The sequence below is a fragment of the Nipponia nippon genome, unplaced genomic scaffold (genome assembly GCF_047370975.1).
Source record: "Nipponia nippon isolate SJK-2023a ecotype South Korea unplaced genomic scaffold, ASM4737097v1 scaffold_8, whole genome shotgun sequence".
NCBI classification, from domain to species: domain Eukaryota; kingdom Metazoa; phylum Chordata; class Aves; order Pelecaniformes; family Threskiornithidae; genus Nipponia; species Nipponia nippon.
Genome location: NW_028262402.1, coordinates 28,839,417 through 28,861,980, shown reverse-complemented (window position 1 = coordinate 28,861,980; position 22,564 = coordinate 28,839,417). Strand labels below are relative to the sequence as shown.

At 40.5% G+C, this 22,564-nt stretch overlaps 1 long non-coding RNA gene across 1 annotated transcript; it reads right to left on the bottom strand.

Annotated features, from left to right (window-relative positions):
- Positions 1-8,836: 8,836 nt before the first annotated feature.
- On the bottom strand, positions 8,837-22,481 carry LOC148050548 (uncharacterized). Its single transcript, XR_015700982.1, has 3 exons — positions 21,589-22,481; positions 20,024-20,222; positions 8,837-9,282 (listed from the first exon to the last, which is right to left on the bottom strand). It is a non-coding gene; the product is annotated as an uncharacterized LOC148050548 (long non-coding RNA).
- Between the last annotated feature and the right edge of the window lie 83 nt (positions 22,482-22,564).

The window sequence follows — 22,564 nt, the reverse complement described above, 5'->3', positions numbered from 1 at the left end:
GGCACAGCAGAGTAAGATGATAAGCAGTTCAGCAAGCAGCAAAAGCAAAAAGCAGCCACTAACGACCACTAGACTCTAATATACAGTAAGGCAAGCAAGCCCCATGGCAAGTACAGAAGCCTGCTGATTAATACCTAAACAGCACTAACAGCTATAAATTCGATCTAGCACATTCCAATTAAATGTGTGATTATCTCGAACCCTTCGAGCCCCACGTTGGGCACCAAAAAGGGCTGTCGTCGTTTAACCCCAGCCAGCAACTAAGCACCACACAGCTGCTCGCTCACTCCCCCCCGGTGGGATGGGGGAGAGAATCGGAAGAGTAAAAGTGAGAAAACTCATGGGTTGAGATAAAGACAGTTTAATAGGTAAAGCAAAAGCCGCGCACGCAAGCAAAGCAAAGCAAGGAATTCATTCACTGCTTCCCATCGGCAGGCAGGTGTTCAGCCATCCTCAGGAAGGAACGGCTCCATCACGCGTAACGGTTACTTGGGAAGACAAACGCCATCACGCCCAATGTCCCCCCTTCCTTCTTCTTCCCCCAGCTTATATACTGAGCATGACGTCATATGGTATGGAATAGCCCTTTGGCCAGTCTGGGTCAGCTGTCCTAGCTATGCTCCCTCCCAGCTTCTTATGCACCTGGCAGAGCACGGGAAGCTGAAAAGTCCTTGACTGGTGTAAACTCTGCTCAGCAAAACCCAAAACATCAGTGCGTTATCAACATTATTCTCATCCTAAATCCCAAACACAGCACTCTACCAGCTACTAAGAAGAAAACTAACTCTATCCCTGCTGAAACCAGGACAGTAACAAATGTCTATGTGAAACAGCAATATAATTTCAGCTGTTCCTAATCAGACAGGACTTCCTTCATTCTTGACCCAAATTTCCCAGACCCACAAAACTATTATTTTCCTCTGTTGTTGCAAGTAACAAACATTTGAGGTGTTAATTTCAAATTCTTAAAAAAAATAATGCCTGCATCATGAGTCATGGAAGAACATCACTCACTGAAAACAAGGAAAAAACCTTTTCACTAAAGACAAGATTTATCCCTTACAGAATGACTGCTTGAATTCTCTGTTGGAGACCTAGCTAATATTAGAGAAAAGCAGAAAGAGGCACTAGTTAATGTGGGCAGGGGGAATCAGCGCCTGATCTTGCTTTCAGGAAAAACGTCCAAAGTCAACAAGAGTTTCATGGAGCAAGCATATAGTATTGGTTCACATAAAATTACATCCCCCAATCCTGCAAGTGCTATACCATGAATAGTCCTGTTGATAACAGAATATACACATAAAATGACTCAAAAGTCTGTTTTCAGAATTCAGCTATTTTGGCCAGCTGGGTTGAAATGGCTGGCAGAGTAGAAGTGCAACAGAAAGACATATCTTTGTGTTTCACAACTCATACATACCATGCTGAGGCAAGTTCTCCATTCCTCAGACAAAAGCATGTTTGCAAGGCACGAATACATACACTGTTATTCGTGAAGCATGCTGTACAAGCCATACTGTCTGAAGAAATGCAAATATTCAGCTAGTGAGATTAAATTGAAGTAAAAGAATATCTTTGGGGAAATACTAGCTATCTGCCAATTTAGGAAAATCATGCTATATACTCCTGCCATGCTAGGCAGTTCTTACCTTCCTATGGCTCTCTCTTACCTTTGACATTTCTAGGTCCTATTTTAATAGCCACGTGTAAAACACAGTAATACATATGTTCTTTTGAAAGACATAGCAGCTTTTACTCTTAGTGCCACTTTTAACTGTGGTATCACGTAAATATATTTATCATATGTGTCAATCCATTTGTGACTCAAAGACTGAAGATTTCCGTAGGTACTCTTGAAATGAAGTGTACAGATCTCCATCATTTTCTTTACTGTTCATCCCAAATCTCCACCACCAGTTTCTTGCCTTCCTCCTCCTTCTAACACCATCATATCTATTTTGTAATATTAAGTGATTTAAAACTATTTTTCTTGCAGTATCACAAACCTGCTTTCTGCAACACATAACTGTTTAATAGTGTGATCTTAGTTTAACAATGTTAGCTATATTACATATTTTAATTTCTGCATACTCCAGTTGTATAAGCAAAAAGGTAGAGGGCATAAACTTCCAGGCTCTTTGCTTTATAAGAGTTTTCAAATTTGGTGACAGGTACACTGGAAGACTGTGACACCCACGTTTTGCTCCTGATCAGTAATTCCCTGTTTAAACTTGTCATGCACCTCCTAACACACTTCACATTGGATGGTTCCTGTTTTTATATTAATCTTCTTATTGTAATAATACTGTACACAGAATAGCTCTTCTTCACCTTCTGAATCGCTTTAAGTAGTAGTCCTGGTTATCAAGATAGCAAATACATGTGAATACCCATTTGTTCATGGAAATTATCTGCTGATTATTATGCTTCCAAAGGTGCTTCTTTGTGCTCTTCAACTTGCCTTTTTTATACAGAAAAGTACATGATTTTTCAAGATAGACATAAATGTGAAAAGCTTCTGTTTATTACCACCTGACCTAATTTCCTTATAACACTATCCAAGGTACAAGAAACAGCAAACAGAGGGTGGAGTGGGTGTAGAATAAAACAGTAGAGTCATAGTCATTCTGTATCTATCAACAACATTTTGCTTAAGCATACAGGTCATTGGCTGCATTGCTTCCACCTCCCCCCCCCCCCCCTTTTTTTACTCATCCCATTTAAATCAGCAATACAAACAATTACAGATTCAGTCAGGTCCTTGATTATTGTTGATAGAAAGCTCTAAAAAAGTCACACCACCATGTAAAACAAGGGCATGTCTTACACTGCAAATATCAAAGTCAAGGTAATGTGGACGCAAAATTTAGTCAGGCAAGACTTCAAAAAGAAAAACAAAGAAGTTTTATCTGGTTTGCTCTATAGTAAAAACCTCTAAACTGTACTGTATCTAAATTATCAATTTGGTCATTTGAAAACCAAACTTTTAAACATCCAATAATACCTAATTGTAAAGGTTATGGCCTTTCCTGGTTTTGCTGTTGATAAGAGAGGGGAAAAGAGAGATACCAACAGCTTTCCATCTAAGAACTGTTAGGAACACAGTAAGTCACCACTCCTAATAACTAATACAGATTCGCAAAATTGGTTCTCTGTACATGGAACGTGAGAAGGCAGACAAGAGGCAGCTATAGGCTCTTTGGGCCCTGCCTACAGGCTGCCAGGCATTTTACAGACAAAATGAGTAATTCTGAACATCAAGGTATGGAAGAATGCAGTGACACCCATATCTCCGAAGAGTTTATTTCTTCATTAAAGACCCCTGAAGCATAAACTCTACCCATCCCCAGATTTCAAAGAGCAGGAATACTTCCTAGGCAAACCACTTGAGAAGGCTGGAAAGGCATTGTGTATGGCCACCGTAAATCTGTTTCCAGTGTTTAAATACACAGCAGATGCACTTTGTAGGCCATTCTACAGTTCTGGTTCACTAGTCGTCCAGACTGCAGGAGATGAAACAAAAACGTAGCTGGCTTCCTCCTGCCTGACTACACAGATTTTGCACTGCAAAAGAATCTAGGGCAGGCAGAAGGATCCCCTCAGGACTCATTCAGTTGGGATGTAGTCTGGACCCAGTGAAACACTTTTAAGGTTTCCTCATCTGGATGTACTCACTGCCCTTCAAATCTATTCACTCAAGTCATTTAAGCAGTATCCTTCTCCAGCACCAGTCACACCTGCTTATTTGATTCTTGTAAGTTTTTTATCCATTAACCCTGTGTCTGTGTGTGTGTGTGTGCGCACACGCGCGCATATGTAATAAGCGTTTATTTTCAGGTTGATACTCAAGAGACATTACAATCCAGTTTTACTACTAGCTTATGTCCTTCTTTTCTGTAGGATAATAGGCATATCATGTTATATTGAGCATAACAAAGAAGTTTTTAAATCAGACAAGGGGTCTCTATTCCATCCTTTAAATAACGTTTCATCCCTTTCTTCCATCCCATGCTTACTACTGAGCCACATTAATCGAACAATTAGAAATTACACAAATACAAAAATAAGTGTCAATTAAACAGTTGTTTTCTGCTCCTTCTGTTTTAGAGATGTGTGGCCAATTCACATTTCTTTCACTGAATCTTAAGCAACACAGTAGCACCATAAAAATGTAAACTTTCCTGCACTGCTGGGAATATATGCGTAATGCATATCTGAAATGATTCAGGCCTGCGTGAGAATTGTCTGACTTGGTGTATTTACTAAACCCCCTTTATCAAAAGATTATGATGAGTTTGAAGTCAAGGACTTAGGGAGAATATAATTACTTATATGTAAGTGTTAATAACAGGTTCTCGATGAAATTCAAAAATAATTGCCAACTCTTACTTGTTTAGATACTGCATCTTCAACAAGCTTGTGCTGTGACTTTGAAATTATATGCTACCAGTAACAAAATAATTAGTTACTTTAACATATGCAGATTAACTGCATTAGCACTGTACCTTTAAAAACGCCTGTATAATTAATTGCACTGGTTCTTATTTTCCTTTGTATTTCATGCTACGTTAGCAGCTAAGGTGCACCCAAGCCCATAGTTTTATGCAGCTCAGAGCAGAAGAATGTAACTGGTCCCCACACTTCCATTGAAAAGAGGTGGTACATATGGGAAGACTTATCTTTTCTCATGAACTATGTGGTTGCCTATAGTGGGATGCTTACTTCTGCTTGCTCCTGAAGCCTGCTGGAGAGAACATGCAGAAGAAAGGAACAGCTGTCTACAGAAACAAATGCATGTTACATCTTGATTGTATTCATGGGAGAGTTCAGTTTAATCCTCTGAAATATTTCTGGACAAGATATTTGGTACACAACAGCTAATTACAGTGTAGATAACATCTTGCCTGTCTTTTTATTTTTTTTTAACATTAGCACTGTTTTGACTTTACTAGAACATTTTAGGGTGACATTTCCCTGATATTTCTTTATTTATAGGGAAATAGTGTTTCTGTCTCATACGTTTATATGAGCAGTTTTCAAAAGTTTTTAGGAAAGCTCAGGATTGCCTCCACAAAGAAGGATGCTCAGCCCTGAAGCAGGATGAAGACATTAAAGAACTAGGATTTTCTCAAGAGGATCATTGAAAAAATTAGGTTGGAAAGGACCTCTGAAGGTCACGTAGACCAATTACGTGCTCAAAGCAGAGTGAACTTCACAGAGTTAGATGGGGTTGCTCAGGGACTTGTCCAGCTGAGTTTTGAAAATCTCTGAAGATGGAAGTTCCACACTGTCTCTGGGCAGCTCGTTTCAGGGCCTGACCTCTTGCACCAGGAGCCAGTTGTTCTTTACATCCAGCCAGAATTTTCACTGCTGTAATTTATGACTGCTGCCTCCTGTCCTTTTGCTGTGCACCTCTGAGAAATGTTTGGCTGGTTAAAACTACAGCATGCCAATCCACCTTGAAGAAAACTGCTTACTGGGGTGTAAAGCACAAGTTCAGATATCAGATAATTAAAACCATGCATATACAGATGGCAAAAAAAGACCACACTTGTGAAGGAAAAGAATAGGTGCCTTGTAAATCATGGTGAATTTACCTCATCTGCCAAAAGTGACTCTTCATAATATAGTTGTTCCCACATATTTTGCATTTCTATTATGATCAGCTAAACTGAATTTTCAAGAAGCTGGTTACACTGCAATAGGCATACATTGGTATAAAGAATCTGACAGCTCATCACAGGCCTTATCTAAAGTACATAGATATCTTGTGGCTAGATTATGTGATCTGCTTGTCTCTGGTGAAAAGAAAGGCTTTAACCACAACAACCCTTTTTGTGCACACTCAGCACCCCCTTTTTAACACTGTTGTTGGTTAGACAAGTTTTACTAATCATCATGCTAGAACATGCATTTGTGTTTCAACAGCATTTTCACAGCAATTCAAACTTAACAGAGGAGACTTAAGAGAGTTCTGTTCCAGTCAAGTGAAGTAACAGACATCCTCATAAAAGAGACCCCCAATTTATTTACTTATAGCCTCGTTTCCTCTTATGTTCTTTCCGTTTTCAACATTCCCTTTGCTACATAGATCTCTATATAGGAAATAATATTGCAACACTGGCAGAAAAGCCCAAAATGAGACCTTACAGGAAGGAAAGGTGGTTTTATTTTACAATAAAATTGATTTCACCCACACTGTCACATCCACATACTCACAAGCACCAAGAAGTGTGTGTCCAAGAAGTCTATCAAGCATCAGGTGCCACTAAGTGTGCAGCCAGGTGTCTTTCCAGCACTCACACTTCCTCACTGATGCAGAGGACAAGGTACGCAGACTATCAATCCTCAACACTTCTCCTAGGTCCCTTCTTAGGTTACTGGTGAAATGCTGATTTTGGAAAGACCTTTTTTTTTCCTCATAGGAGATGATAATGGTAAATCCCTTCATCCTGTTGCACCTCTCTGAATTACTGGGATTTACCAATTGTCCTTTGACTCCCAATCTGGGTGCCCTGCGAAGCACAGACTTCATGAAATCTTGATGATCTCCTAATCTAGGTGTCATCAACACACTCCATGCCTGCATCTCCTCTGCTGCAGTTTGGTGCCCTGATGCTACCACACCCAGACAGTCCTGTTAATACCAGCCTAAACCTTTCTAATACATTTCTCTACATCTAGCTAAGCAAAGAGTCATTTGTCAAGACTTTTCAGCAGTGGTGCTAGTTCACATAGCTGCTGGCACCAAACTTTCCCATTATGTATGCATAGCATGCATGCACATCTGTGTGTAACCTGTAGCAGTCCTGCCGCTATTCACAAGCCATTGTGCAAATACTGTGTATGACGTGGTGAGATGGTGAGAACAACCTGCAAAGAGAGAGGCAGCAATAGCTGAAGCCCCATTACTGATGAACATGTAGCTGCAACCTAAATCCCCATTTGGCATTCCCTCCTCCCAATCAGAGTGCATGTTGATGTTGCTACTTGGCCCATCCATGTTACTTGTCTCCTCTGACTCACTAGTTGTCTACACAGGAAAGAAAGGTTTATTTTCTACCTACCTGACAGAAAAGATACCTTTGGATTCTCTGGAACCACAGGCAGAAAACTTCAAGGATCACCTTCCTCACTCTTGCTACAGTATACAACAACTATGTCTTAAAACCTAAGATATTCAGATACTATCCTGTTGCAAAGACTGATGATTTCTGCAAGCAGTTAAGACTTCATTGCATGGTAAGCAATGCAACGCAATTCAATTTTTTGCGTGTTAATTCTAAACATCTCCTAACAGCAGGAACTTATAATTTATTTTGCTTTCCTAACGAAAACAAATCCACTCCAGATCAAAAATTAATAGGAACAATTTGCCTCAGTATTTTTCAAACAATTTTCTTTCTGCAGTACGTTTGCTGGGACGCTGGTTAGCTTATTTCAGATTCATTTGATTCACTAGAAAGTCAAGCCAGAACTGTTTGAGGAAACTTTCCTATATTTTTCAGCATTAATTTAATTTTCATGGGATATTATTTATTCTTCCCAATGATCACCTGATTTCAGATTATATAATTTTTTATCACTGTAGAGGAGAGTGGAAATAAAACTTTCACAAAAAATTAAAGTGAAATTCTAGTTCTGCTTAGACAGGAATATGTTTTCCTCAATGAAACACTTCAATGAAAACCCTTCAGATTTGTTTAAAACACAATAGATTGTTTTGTAACCATCTGTATTATAGGGTCTGCAGGGTGTAAAAAATAGTATAAAAGTGGAAACTAATCAACTCTGTGTCAAGAGATGTGTGCCCATATTAAAAATCCTTGTTAGATCTGAAACAGCACACTGAAGTTTTGTCGATCATTACTCAGTACAGGCCAAAGACATATGTTCATGGAAGACTGTAAAAAAATGCATTTTAGAGCCATCCACTTACCTATGAAATGTTCATGTGAATTTTTATTTTAAAAATATATACTACATGGAAACATACAAGATGTTTAAAACGCAAAGGTAACCCACAGAAAGGAATGGAAGAAACTGTTGATCTGCAATGATAATGACCACTGAATGCTATAACTTGGAGGTTGGGGTGAACATTAACAATCTGCTTTCTTGAATTGAAAGCTAAATGCTAGGTATGTTTCTCCCTCAAGTTATGAAAGAAGGAAAAGATTTAACATACAGGTGCTGAGATTCTCTGTAAGTTAATGAGCTCTCTTAATTCATATAAAGATTTACAATGTGATCTTTATACTGCATGTTAAGTGTATATTAGAAATATATGTTGTCTAGCTGCTGTGTGTTGGCTCCAGACTATGGAAGAGTGCTCAGGCTGACTACTCCAATAGTGTTATTGAATATAAACAGATGGAAAAGACTTATTTTTAGACTGTAGATTACAGAATTTCATTACATGAATAGTCAATACATGTGATAGTCCAGTTAAGTCTGGCACAAGAAGCATGGGAAAGCCTTAACAGTCTTCATCTAGGCACTTAGGCCCACAAGAATCTTCAGTCACAGTAACACCAATAGGTATTTATATACAAAGTAATTTCTGCTATTGCATCTATCAACATAATAGGGTATTGGAGAAGAAAACAAATCAGATTAAGTTATTTTGAGAAGTCGAACAGAAATAGCACACATCAAGCCAAGAACATTTACCCTAAATTTAACTGAATTGTACTAATCAACATAAAAAACTAGAGAAAAAACAATGCTCTTCACCAAGGGTCTCGCAGATGTTAGCAAGGGATAGCGTAGAAGTGAGTGCTAGTAGTCAATAGCTGCAATGAAATTTTAGATCATACATATAGAGAGAAACATGTCAAAATCCAATATTTTTATTAAATTTAGTGAGGGCTTTTTAGTCCCCTTGTGTGAATGTTTGCTCCCAAGTTTGTTTTTGAAGGTATTTGTTTTAATCTCCCCAGAAGAAAAAGACTAAGGCACAAAGGACAGTTATCTTGTGAAAAGTACACTACTATTAAATAGGTGTCTCCATCCTTCATTGACTGGTTCAATGCTGATGTGCAGTGTTTGTTCAGTTTAACCCACACTGTTTCGACAAAGACATATGATGGATGGAGTATATCACATTTCTGCTAAGTGCATATATAGAATTCCTGTATTTTGATGGTTCATCTGTGGAAGGCACCTATTGAAAGGGTTGTGAAGATCTGCAGGTAAGTCTTCTATCCACTGGTCTGGTGCAATCTGGTTCCATTTGTTGCATGGTCTCCCAGAAGGCTGGCCCTGATGAGTCTCATTGGGCTGAAGGGAAATGGGGTTTATGTAACATCCAAACCTTCTTTAAATGTATTTAATGAATTCTCATAGAATTTTCAAAATAGAGTGGTATAAAATAACTGTATGAGTTATCCCTTCATATTGTATTAATTCCATATAGGGTTTTTTTTCCTTTTTCTTGCAGTGCTGAGCCTCTCAAACAGTATTTTCCTTGTGTTGCCCTTATTTCGCAAATTCCTTTTAAGGTTGCTTTGCAAGTGCAGCTGTGTATAAAGTAATAGAGGCTTTTATGCAAGCCTATGTTTTAGATGGTTGCTGGTTTTATGAAGGTGGATGTGTTAATGTGTGAGTTTAAGTGCACCTAGTAGTCTACAGGTTGCTATTTCTTTTTATGTTCATCATCCTAATAGAAGCTTACTGAATAAATATCACTATCAAAGCAGCCTATTTGTATCCTTAGACCATCACAGCTGAGGCCACGAAAACACAGTAAATCATTCTACCAAGTTATGTAAATACTCCATCTTCAGCATCTACACAGAGCAGAATAAAGCTTAACTTTCTTTTTACACAACCCATGCATAAGAACTAGCAAATGCATCTCAACTGGAAGTGACATGACTGTAATTAAAGCAAAAAAAAGTAATGAAGATATTATACATAAAAAGTGTATGAACAACAAATGAAAATAATAAATACAATGTACAAGTTATGTAAATCCTATGGAAAATCGAAACAGAATAAGGCATTATGCTCATTATGTAACTTTAAAATAGTCTGTAATATTTGCTAATTAATCCAACATTAATGTAAGCAAAATCACACAAGATTATCCACATCGTATTTTCCATCTTGTATGGAAATAAACTTGGCTTCCTTAAAAAATCGATCAGTATTTCATAATTTTTTTCTCTCCTCTATACTAAATCTTTGAAAGAACAGAGCTTTTCTATCTTCTTCGAAAGCTATTAATAAGTTGGGATGCCATGCCTTTTTTCCCAAGATTTCTCACAGTGGGTTTTTTCTCCTACTGTGTACTTTTTTATATTATTCTTTGGTTCCCCTGGAAAGCTTTAAAGCACATTACAGAGACAGCACACGTGTCTCATATGCTTCTGTACTTCCTGTAAAGCAAAAATTCTCAGGATGGAAATGAATGTAATGTATTTGCAAATTAAGCTGCTCATCAAGCTTCTCATGTTTCAATGTCCATATAAAGGAAATAATGAAGAAAAGGTATCTTTTGGAGTACATATCTTCCTTGTCTGTCATAGAGATTTCCTCTACCTCCATGGAAATTGTCAAGGGAAAAAAATGCTATACTTTGTCTTCCAAAAGACTGAGGACTACTGCTTTTGTGTGTGTGTGTGTGTGAAAGGGAGGAAGAGACAATACAAGAGTGGGAGAAGCGTTTAAATTTCTGCAATAGTAGTATGATTCATTTGGTATTCTCTCTTGCTGTGACCAAAGCAAGCCTGTGAAGAGGGCTCTCATCTTACATGACAGAAAGTCGTATCTGTTTTAAAGGAATGTTGGGTTAATATCCGTGACTCTTCTCTCCAAGCACATTTATTAGACTCTTTTTCCCCTTCAGTAGTTTATCGTTCCTTGACACATAGTAATAGATCATTTATGTACAAAAGGGATGTAACTACACTGGTAAAAATGAAGACTTTTGTTGATAGGAAGAAAAATCTCATCATGAATTGAGACTGAGCTATGAAAAAAATAATTAATTTTACCACAAAAACTTCTCCATTGAACCTCTAAAACCTCAGTTACTTTTTGGATTTAGCTCAAATTGAAGTACAGATTTAATTTATTTTAAACACAGTTTTTTCATTAACTTTTTACATATGTTTCAATTGTAAGCAGATTCATTGTAAGCCTGCTCCTAGAAGTTAAATACACTGATCAGAAGTCACTCTTTCTGTGAGCAGATGGTGGAAATATCTGATAGATCTTGAGTTTTAGTTCAGTAGTAGTTGGAGCATTTTGCTTAAAAGCTGAGCTTTATTCACCACTTCCTGATGTATGCAAGGATTCACTTAAAAAAAGGCAAATTTTAATGTAGATGACCTACATTTGAACCCTACTGCTGTTTTACTGAAGTTGTTAAAAGATAGATGTTTTGTTCTGTAGGTATGACATTTCATAAATGTTGCAACCGTGTCATTCAGCAAACACATTGGAAGGAGGCCTCTGTTTCTCTTACTTTTAAATAATTTCTGTATCAGCTTTGTAACAATTTCCTTAGAAAAGACAAACTGGCCAGGGAGCCAACTAAAGTTATCCTTTAATAAAGTAATAAAGTCCCCTTAATTATTCCCTTAAAGCAAAGTTAAAGCAGAACTGGCTGATTGATCCCAACATTTAAAGATGTTGGCTGAAAATCAGGCTCAGAGGCCTATCATTCCTCCTTCAAATTCAGATCAAGCAAAGATCTTCCCACTTGTATTCTGAGGGTTCTTGATTCTACCATCAAGTCAAGGGGGCTCTGATTTTTCAGCAGGTAAGGTTGATTCTTCATAGGCTGGTAGGATGTCAGAAAAGTTTTTTGGAACCAGAAGGAACCTGGTTCCCAGCCAAGGCATCCCAATAGCCTTCAAAGCTTGTGGAAGAGTTCAGCCATTCTGTTCCCAGAAAAACTAGGCAGCATTTAAAGCATTCCAAAATTCTATAAAGTTTATGTACAGCACTCTTTTTTTTTTTAAAAAAACATTGGTAAGTTAAAAGACAGTTTGCAAGATATTATTAATTAGGTTAAGTTGCATTTTAATTTCAGAATATGATGGCGTCCAATCAAACTCTTCTTGACTCTTAAGGCACAGGAAGCCAAATGAAGAGTGTTTCATGGCTGTCTTCGTGCATTAAAGTTTCTTTGTCTTACGATGTTGTAACAGAAAAAATCTTATCATGTCACGCTATACTTGCCAAGCTCTAACAGAAGGCTTCCCAGCCTAATGGAAGCTAAAAGCAAGGAGCACCGAGGACAGTCCACCAAGTCCATCAAGACCATGTAATGAACTTGTAACCAGTGCTTTTATTCAGCTGGGATTTTCGAAGTCTTCACCCACTCACTTTTTTGTTTCCCTGTTCCACAGATGACAAGAAGGACATGATTTTGAAGGAAGTACTCCTCCTCCATCCTCTTGGATGGCTCTCTGAGGTCCCTCCATCCTCTTGGATGGCTCTCTTCCATAATGCTGGCTCTCTTCCATGAAGAAGACAATTTAGCGCAAAATGCAGTCTTTTGTTTTGCTTTTGTCAACATCTGAGGGCCTCTATTACTTATAAACACTTCACCTAGTCATGTGAAATGCTAGTTAGCTGTCAGGTAGCTGCACACTCTTGGGCTTCTCTGTACAAACTTGACCACCTGCACTTCCTCAGATAACCTGAACGACCATCATTTGGGGGTAGTGTAATGCAGAGCTCCAAGCTTGCACTCAGGGTATCCACTGGCTCACACAGTCTGGCTGAAGTAGAAGGTCAGATCCAAAGCTGCAAGGGTTAAACAGTTAGGTTTGCCCTGCCATGCCTAAGGGTTAGTCAGGCACGAGCTGTTAGCAATTCAGAAGAAAAAACAAAGGGGCTTGATGGGCAGACAACCTCAAATGCTTCTCAATCAAGCGGACACTCTCCCATGCCAGCTCATGGATCACCACACCTGTGATGGGCACGGGATGGGAATGCATGATCATGCATTTCTCCATTCAGGCATGAAAATGCAGTCTCCCTCTGTGGACATACCCACAGAGAACTAGGAAGAGTGGTTAGCCCCTGAAAGAGTTGTTGGCACTTGATGATCCTGCTCTGGGAGGGTTTTCCAAGGTAATGGCTCCCTGGAATCTCCCTTTGTTCCCAGAAGAAGACATCTACAGCTACCCAGAGGCAGCCCAGGATTAACAGAAGTTAAAGTTCCCCTTTTAAATTGACTTCCCCCTAACAGCATAAAGGAACTACATCATAAGTAGTGTGTGTAGGATGAAATGCAGTCCTTGCTCCTGGGTCCAGATATCCCTCTAGAAATTACTCTTTGTTCATTTCACATTTGGTCTCATGAGTTCAGGAACCCTCTCCAAGACAACACCTGGTTGGACTCAAACAATATTTCATTCAAGAAGCAGCCACATGCCATTTTTGTTTTGTGGCCCGTAAACTGAGAGACAAGCCCTGCGGTAGAACTGGAAGGCTTGTGAGTGAGGGTGGTAACGCCAGTTACTGGCAGTGCACATTTTGGTCTGGCTCTCCGGATGCTCAGAAGCAAGTGAACTCTCAAAAAGAGTATATCTGGAATTGGTTCTTACAGAAAACAATGTAACAGGCTTGTAATTTAGCCTGTTGGAAGAACAAAATTCTTGACAGTGTTTGTGTAAAGGCAGCATGGGAAGTGCACAAGATAAAACAGACCGTGCAGGTGCTAAAAAATATGTTAAGGAGGAAAAGGGTGTTGTCAACCTCTATAAGTGTGTGACTAAAGGAAATACCTTTGGAGCATTGGCTGTTTTAAAGCAGCAGATCCCATCTCTGCTGCTTGTGAAGCATACATTAGTCATTGCAAATCGGCAAAATTGAAAGGCAGTAAAAACAAAGCTTGTGCCATTTGGACCCTGTTTTATGCCTTATATCATGCATGGGATTTCCCAAAAGAAAAATTTGAGGAGGTGAAGAACTCTAGAAAAAGAAATCCAGAAACTGAAGGAGGATGAAATTCCCAAATTAATAAAGCACTACCTTAATCAGACAGGAGGAAGAACTTAGATCTTGTTTACAAACTAAACAACTAGAGTTAGACATTGGAAAAGTGCAAGATTAGAAACAGAAGGCTTTAGAAAATTATCTAGAAAAACCTAAAACAGCAGCTCAGTTTCTAGCAGAACAACATAAAGTCATCTGATTGATACCAAAGACTTAAACAATTTAGTAAAAGATCAGGCTCCTTTTTGTCCTCTTGTGTAAAGTTTGCAAGGTGTAAACTTTGTAAGATAAAGGAGTCTGCATGTCAAAAGTCTCAATAGCCTTTTGTCCTTTTGTGTAAATTCTGTAAGGTGTAAACTATGTAAGAAAAAGGAGTCTGCATGTCAAAGGTCTCAATAGTAGTATCTCCTGGGTTGTAAAGCCTGACAGACTGAAAGCAGGATGTGATAGGGAGGAACTGAAACAAGGAGATGAGGAGGGAGGAATGAACTAGTTTCTGACAGTTGAGGCTTTAGAAACTTGTCCGTAATCTCATCATGCAAATTACTAACCAATCATTGTAAAGAGAAAGAGTTTTGCAGGATTTGTGTATAAATACATCGTGGAAGTCCCGTTCGGTGTGCATGTTAGGAGGAGAGATCCCCCATGCACCCAGCGCTGCAATAAAACAATGTCGGCTTTCTAAACTATCATTTGGTTCGGAGAGTTTTCTTGGTTACTATTTTTGGTAACAGAATTTGGTGACCCAGATGGGACCAGCTCTCCGGAATCTCTACAGACCAGAGGAATCATGAGGACTCCAGCGTACAACGGAGGATTTTCAGGGAGACCCTCAGATTCCCTGGTCGGGTGAGTCTCCGTGACAGCTATCTGGGAGATTAGCAACATTTGCTATGGGGTTATGGGTATTTGTCGCTTGCATGTAAGTCGTATCTGAGTCGATTACATGTTGTTAAGCTATTGGAATTGAAATTGGAACTTACTGTGCACAGTTGTGGGTTAGAGTCCCACCTGAGCTGTGTCATCCGTATGCTATTATGGGGATGGCTGGGGTCTGGATTTTGGGTATTGGCAACTTTGTCAGATTTTGTGGTAATTTTGAACTCGGAACTCTATTGGATTTCGTTTGCCAGATTTTGTTTGGGTACTGGGTATTTGGAGTAATTTTCAAACTTTGTACCATGGAGACTGGACAGTTTACGGGAGGGGGGTTCTTAAGAGCTCTCCCTTTGGTTGTATATTAAGACATTGGAACAAGTTTGGCGGTGATCCCCTAACTCAGAAAAAGTTAGTACAATATTGTGATCATTGGTGGCCTGTGTACACCTTAGATGATCAGGAAAAATGGCCTAAAAATGGAAGATTAAATTATAATACAATATTACAGCTGATGTTATTTTGCAGACGTGAAGAGAAATGGGATGAGATACCGTATGTGGATTTGTTCCTTGCATTATGGGATAATTATGATGGGCGTAGAAAATGTGGCTTGATTGCAAGTGAAAGTAATGTATTAGCATTAGAGGCAGAAAATAACAAACCACCTAAGCGTTGCTGCTCAGAGGATCAATGTGCTTTCTGCAAGCAGAAGGGACACTGGAAAAGAGAATGTCCACGATTAAATCAGCAGGAGAGAGTGCCGAGGCAGGCTGTTAACATGGTGACGTTAGATTCAGATTGAAGAGGTCCTGGGGAAGAATCGAAACCGTCCCCAGCAGAACGCCTGGTTATAGTAAAGTTGGGGAATGAGAAAATAAAATTTTTAGTAGACATGGCAGCTACTCAGTCAGTATTGAATACATGCAAGGGTAATTTAAGTAATCAAAGCACGTCAACTATTGGTGCCACAGGGCAGAAAGAAAATCGGCCGTTTTTCCAGCCTTTGAAGTGTGGAATTGGTAAAAGGGTGTTAACCCATCAGTTTCTCTATATACCAGATTGCCCTATGCCGCTATTAGGAAGAGATATATTAAGTAAATTGAATGCACAAATTACTTTTGCAAAAGTGAAAATCCAAATCCACATCCCTGAAAATAAAGCTTTAGATGCTCAAGTTTTTATGCTACAGAAGGAAGCTGAGTTGTAGGAGATACCAGAAGAAGTTGAAAACGTGGTAAAACCTCTTATATGGGCTTCAGGAACACCAGGACGATCCCGAGCAGCAAAACCGGTAATCATCCAGCTAGAACTGGACACCGGACCGGTAAGACAGAAACAGCACCTGATTAAACCAGAAGCTAGACAGATATTACTTTACTGCAGTACATAGATGACATACTGCTAGCAGGATGTAACAAGTCGGATTCCATACAAATGACAGTAAGACTCCTAAACCTTTTGAGGATGGTGGGGTACAAGGTGTCCCGGAAAAAGGCACAAATCGCCCAGCAGGAAGTAACGTAGTTGAGGTTTACAATTTCCCAGGGCCACTGCAGTCTTGGAACTGAAAGGAAAGAGGCTATTTGTCAAATCCCAGAACCTAAATCAAAACAGGAGCTTAGAGCACTTTTTGGAATGGCTGGATGGTGTCGCCTGTGGATAATGAATTTTGGACTTACTGCCAAACCCTTATATGAAGCTGTACAAGGGGAAGGAAACTTCCTTGTTCGGACTCAGGATTGCAGAGATGCGTTTACAAAATTGAAACAAACCTTAATGAGTGCTCCAGCTTCAGGCCTCCTGAATTTAGAAAAACCATTTGAACCATTCATACATGAAAGGCTACATGTTGCCTTAGGAGTGTTGGCCCAGAGACTAGGATCATGGAAAAGGCCCGTGGGGTACTTTTCAAAACAATTAGACAATGTTAGTAAAGGATGGCCAGCATGTCTTCGAGCAGTGCCAGCTACAGTATTACTGATCCAAGAGGCCCAAAAATTGATGCTTGGGCAGAAACTAACTGTGTTTGTGCCCCATGTTGTTACAATGGTTCTGGAACAAAGAGGACACTGGCTGTCACCAAGTCAGATGCTGAAAATACCAAGCCATTCTTTTGGAACAAGACGATGTGGACATGGAAGTAACCAGCATCCTAAATCCAGCGACCTTCCTAACTACTGATCCTCGTGGAGAAGAATTAATTCACAACTGCTCGCAGACAATGGAACAAACGTACTCCAGCAGAGCAGACTTGAAAGACATACCAATGGACAATGCGGACTGGGATCTGTTTGTAGACGGTAGTAGCTTTATGTGGGACAGAATACGAAAAGCAGGATATGCAGTAGTAACCATTAAAGAAGTAATTGAGGCTAAAGCTCTGCCATCCAACATATGGGCCCAGAAAGCAGAGCTCATAGCCCTCCTAAGAGCATCAGAATTGTTAAAAGACAGAATTGCTAATATATTGACAGATTCAAAGTTTGCCTTTGGGGTAGTCCATGCTCATGGGACCATTTGGAAGGATTAAATCTTAAATCTTAAATTTAAATCTTAAATTCTCAAGGATCCCCAGTCAAATACGAGCCAACAATCCAACAATTATTACAAGCAATAAATCTACCTAGACTAGTGGCAATCATGCATTGCAAGACACATTAATTCGGCAAGAGTCCTGTGCATATAGGAAATCAACTAGCAAATAAAACCGCGAAAGAAGCAGCTGAAGATCAAATATTGCTAGTTTTACCAGAAAAGGTCCACACAGGAAATTATGCGCGAATTGGCTAACAGACAACACCAGGCAACTCACTGGGGAATTGAGACAATGGTGGAGGCACTGAAAACACAAGTACTAAGTGTACGAATGACTGGGATAGCCAAAAGCATAATGAAGAAATGTGAATTATCCTTGAAGATGTCGTGGTTTAACTTCAGCCAGCAACTAAGCACCACACAGCCACTCGCTCACTTCCCCCCGGTGGGATGGGGGAGAAAATCGGAAGAGTAAAAGTGAGAAAACTCATGGGTCAAGATAAAGACAGTTTAACAGATAAAGCAAAAGCTGCGCACACAAGCAAAGCAAAGCAAGGAATTCATTCACTACTTCCCATCGGCAGGCAGGTGTTCAGCCATCCTCAGGAAAGCAAGGCTCCATCACGCGTAACGGTTACTTGGGAAGACAAGCGCCATCACGCCGAACGTCCCTCCCTTCCTTCTTCTTCCCCCAGCTTATATACTGAGCATGACGTCATAAGGTATGGAATAGCCCTTTGGCCAGTCTGGGTCAGCTGTCCCTGCTGTGCCCCCTCCCAGCTTCTTGTGCACCTGGCAGAGCATGGGAAGCTGAAAAGTCCTTGACCAGTGTAAGCACTACTTAGCAAGAACCAAAACATCAGTGTGTTATCAACATTATTCTCATCCTAAATCCAAAACACAGCACTCTACCAGCTACTAGGAAGAAAAATCAATGCTATCCCAGCTGAAACCAGGACAAGAAGCTAGAACAGGTAACATTCTTGCAGAGGTAACATCATTGATCAAACCTCCACTAACCATGAATGAGATTTCTCTAACTGAATGCAGCAAATCATCCAGACAAAAAACAACAATTATTCATAATCCTAATGTCAGATGCTAACAGACATATTGAATGTCAATCCTGTGATCCACCTGGGTTTGCAAGCAAAGTAGCATTTAGTAAGGTATTCTAGGGAGATGAACCACTATGATACTGAGAAAGAAACAGCTTTAAAACTGTGAATGTTGAAGGTTGTCACAAACATGACTCTTGGTTTTGTTTGTGAAGGGCAAAGGTTACAGACTCATAATCCTTGTTTGTCACCACACCCCACTGATTTTTCCTCCTGTCTCCTTAGTCAAGGAGAATAACTCCTCTGTAGTTCATGTTGGTACAGGTCATTTGTGTGTCAGAACTGCATATTCTCACTTCTCTGGACAAGCTCGAGAAGTGGGCCCACGTGAACCTCATGAGGTTCAACAAGGCCAAGTGCAAGATCCTGCACCTGGGTTGGGGCAACCCCTGGTATCAATACAGGCTGGGGCATGAAGTGATTGAAAGCAGCGCTGCCAAGAAGGACTTGGGGATACTGGTGGATGACAAGCTAGATATGAGCCAGCAACATTTTCTCATAGCCCAGAAAGCCAACCATATCCTGGGCTGCCTCAAAAGAAGCATGGCCAGCAGGTCGAGGGAGGTGATTCGGCCCCTATACTCTGCTCTGATGAGACCCCACCTGGAGTACTGCATCCGGCTCTGGAGTCCTCAGCACAGGAGGGACACGGACCTGTTGGAGCAGGGGTCCAGAGGGGGGCCACAAAACTGGTCAGAGTCTTTCCTCAGCTATGAGGAAAGACTGAGAGTTGGGATTGTTCAGCCTGGAGAAGAGAAGGCTCTGGGGAGACCTTATTGCAGCCTTTCAATACTTAAAGGGGGCTTATAAGAAAGATGGGGACAGACTTTTTAGCATGGTCTGTTGTGACAGGACAAAGGGTGATGGTTTTAAACTAAGAGAGGGTAGATACAGACTACGCGTAAGGAAGAAATTTTTTATGACAAGGGTGGTGAAACACTGGAACAAGATGCCCAGGGAGGTGGTAGATGCCCCATCCCTGGAAACGTTCAAGGTCAGGTTGGACAGGGCTCTCGGCAACCTGATCTAGTTGAAGATGTCCCTGTTCACTGCAAGGGGGTTGGACTAGATGACCTTTAAAGATACCTTCCACCCCAAACTATTCTACGATTCTTTCAATTTTAGGAAAATTCAACCAATGGTTGCTTATCTCAACACCTGTCTTGTAGTATCTCAGTGATATGCACATGTGATTACTGATTTTATAACCCTACTTGGACAGTATAGCATTATTAAGTTGTACCCTCAACTGTATCAATCTTTATCCCCCATTTGATTAGGTATAGGTCTTACCTTCCTAGAAGCCTTACTCACTCACCCCAGCTTACATCAACAGTCAAAGCAAATGAGAGAAACAGCATTCTTCAAAGTTTTCCATAACAACCAACCAATTTCTAGCATCACTGCTAAAGTAGGCAGGGCAGGCAATCATGAGTGCTGGAAAAACTGCTCAGTTGGTCACTCTCAGCTAACCAGATGTTCTCAATCATGCTTCATCTCATAATAAAAATTTTAATATTTCAAATACTCACAGTTCTTGCAGTATTATGGCTGGCTTGTTGGAAGAAATGAAAACTTGTACAGCTTGAGACACTGACTTCTTGTCACCCACAGTTCTGCTGGCAAAATTCCCTAAAAGGTGCTCAACCAACAGGGAGCAGGGAGTGTAACCCAGAGCTCCAGCTTGCACTCAGGGAATCCACCGGCTGAAGCAGAAGGTCAGATCCAAAGCTGCAAGGGTTAAACAGTTAGGTTTGCCCTGCCATGCCTAAGGGTTAGTCAGGCACGAGCTGTTAGCAATTCAGAAGAAAAAACAAAGGGGCTTGATGGGCAGACAACCTCAAATGCTTCTCAATCAAGCCGGACACTCTCCCATGCCAGCTCATGGATCACCACACCTGTGATGGGCACGGGATGGGAATGCATGATCATGCATTTCTCCATTCAGGCATGAAAATGCAGTCTCCCTCTGTGGACATACCCACAGAGAACTAGGAAGAGTGGTTAGCCCCTGAAAGAGTTGTTGGCACTTGATGATCCTGCTCTGGGAGGGTTTTCCAAGGTAATGGCTCCCTGGAATCTCCCTTTGTTCCCAGAAGAAGACATCTACAACTACCCAGAGGCAGCCCAGGATTAACAGCAACCTTTTATTCTCTGCTGGTACTGCCACCAACAGCTTTTAAAGGCCCCTTTTGTTAATATCCTATAATCTTAAAAGACTCCATAAGAATCAATGCAAGTTTTTCAAATAACTATGGAGTCTGCATACAAAGAGAGAGAGAGAAAGAAGTAGAAGAAAGGAAGGAAAGTGAGAAGGTCTAAAACTTAAGACAGGTACATTTCTCCTCACTTTACTCCTATAAGAAAGCAAAGCTCTCTTTTTCATGCTTTCTCACCCTCTCCCCCTCTCTTTTCCTGATGCTCTCGGAAGATTCTCTCTGTAGTCAGTCATCCTTGTTGTAAGTTTCTCTAAATTGTAAACAATGTCCCAGATTCTGGGGAGCCCCTTTGTCAGAGGAATTACTGGAGATACAGTCCCTCTTTGATGAAATTTAGAGTTGTGAAATTAACAAAGGGCTGACTAAAGACATGATTCTTTGTTCTCCTGTTTTGCCAGGAACAATTTTAAGCAAAATATGTCAGCCTGTACATTCATGTTCCTGTATTTTATTTTCTGTCGAAGACTCTGAGTTTATGAATAACATGACCCATGAGTGTGAACTGGGAATTTGGATTTTACCCTGTGTATTTGCTACTGTTGAGCTAAGAAATCCCAGATGTGTACCCATCTTTTGAACCAAATCATCCTTTCCCCAAATCAATTTTATTTTTTGGACTCCGAGTGCACATGTGGCTCTTAGCCACATGCAAAAGCCTTACACATAACCATACTTTATGGCTCCCTTAGTGCATGGAAGTTTGCCTTATGATATTGTAACAGAAAAAAGTTATATCATGTCACGCTACACTTGCCAAGCTCTACTTCAAAGAAAGTACCCATTTGATTTCTTAAAGCAGACCAGGCCCCAGCTGTTCACCTGTTTTCATTGTTAAACAAATCACTTAATTTGTCAGAAGACAACATAATCTTACTTACTGATGTTTCCCATTTTGTTGTCACTCTGAAGCTATCAATGGCTCTTACAAATCTATGCTTGAATGAGGTACCAAACTGATGGTCTAGGATTTGATGATACAGTATCATGTTTTCATCAGAATGCCTACAGATGATTTTCCTTTATTCTTTGTTGTGATTAAGGGCCTACACACAGTTTCATCTGAAAATTTCTAGTATGGCTTACTTAATTTCCTCATGTTCAACTCCATCTAGATCGTGCACATCTCATTAATTAGAGAACGTTCTACATGACAGTTAAGAAGCTTGCTGTTTCTTTTCTAGATGCCCTGGGATTTAACACTAGTAGTTCAGTAGCTGACATTTATCTGTGGTCTGGCAATTGCTGAACCAAGTCTTGACTGCTTGCAGGTTTTCCATCAACTACCCTCTCAGGTATTGTCCATCAGCCTAAGGGAACCCAAAACCTGGGAGCACCCAGGAAGAGTCCATCAAGACTGTGGAAAGAACTTGTAACCAGTGCTTTTGTTCAGCTGGGATTTTTGAAGTGTTCCCGCACCTCCTTTTTTGTTCTGTGTTCCACAGATGACAAGGATGTTTTCAAAGGACTCCGTTAGGTTTTGAAGGATCGACTCAATCTCCATCCCAGTAACACTGCCTCTCTTGCGACGAGTTTAGTGCAAAATGCAGTCTTTTGCTTTTCGTTGCGATCACGCTATACTCGGCGCACTCCAGAGCCTCTATGACTGACGAACACTTTGCCTAGCCACGCGCAGTGCTAGCCAGCCTTCAGGCACCTGGACACTGCTGGGCTTCTCTGCAGAAACAGGACCGCCACCACTTTCCCAGGTCGCCTGAACATTGTTTGAGGGCTGGAAGGTGACCAAGGACACCGCAGAAACCCGCTGGGCGCCCCGAACGCCGTGAGGCTGCCAGAGCCCCAGGTAGGCCGCGGCCCCGGGGCCTGCCCGGGGAGGAGCCGCGGCTGCTGAGCGGC